This window comes from Rhincodon typus, unplaced genomic scaffold, assembly GCF_021869965.1.
Source record: "Rhincodon typus isolate 14 unplaced genomic scaffold, sRhiTyp1.1 hic_rhity00006858, whole genome shotgun sequence".
Taxonomy (NCBI): domain Eukaryota; kingdom Metazoa; phylum Chordata; class Chondrichthyes; order Orectolobiformes; family Rhincodontidae; genus Rhincodon; species Rhincodon typus.
Genome location: NW_025972496.1, coordinates 6,929 through 7,234, shown reverse-complemented (window position 1 = coordinate 7,234; position 306 = coordinate 6,929). Strand labels below are relative to the sequence as shown.

Below are 306 nucleotides of genomic sequence, written 5' to 3'. Positions count from 1 at the left end.
CAGGGACAGCACGGGGTTAGATACAGAGTAAAGCTCCCTCTACACTGCGTCCCCCTATCAAACAATCCCAGGACAGAGAACACATACCTCTGTCGCACGTTCAGAGAGCTCTCGGTAATGTCAAACAAGGCAGGCCGGCCCACAGCACGTCAGACTCTCGGACCTGCAAACGTGCAGGAGGCTTCAGACACAAACACCGTCCCCCTGGAGACGAGGAAGGGGCGAGGACGAACAGAAATCACTGGGGACGGTCCGCAGTGAGACAGAGAGAGAGAGAGAGAGAGAGAGAGAAAGGGAGAGAGAGAG

The 306-nt window shown here is 56.2% G+C and overlaps 1 protein-coding gene across 1 annotated transcript in view; it reads right to left on the bottom strand.

Moving 5' to 3' along the window:
• LOC125482185 (elongin-A-like) overlaps window positions 1-306 on the bottom strand; it is a gene marked incomplete at its 3' end in the record, with an annotated part of 5,156 nt that overhangs the window by 2,391 nt on the left and 2,459 nt on the right. Inside the window, exon 2 of the mRNA XM_048594191.1 lies at window positions 88-241. The remainder of the gene's footprint in view (window positions 1-87; window positions 242-306) is intronic.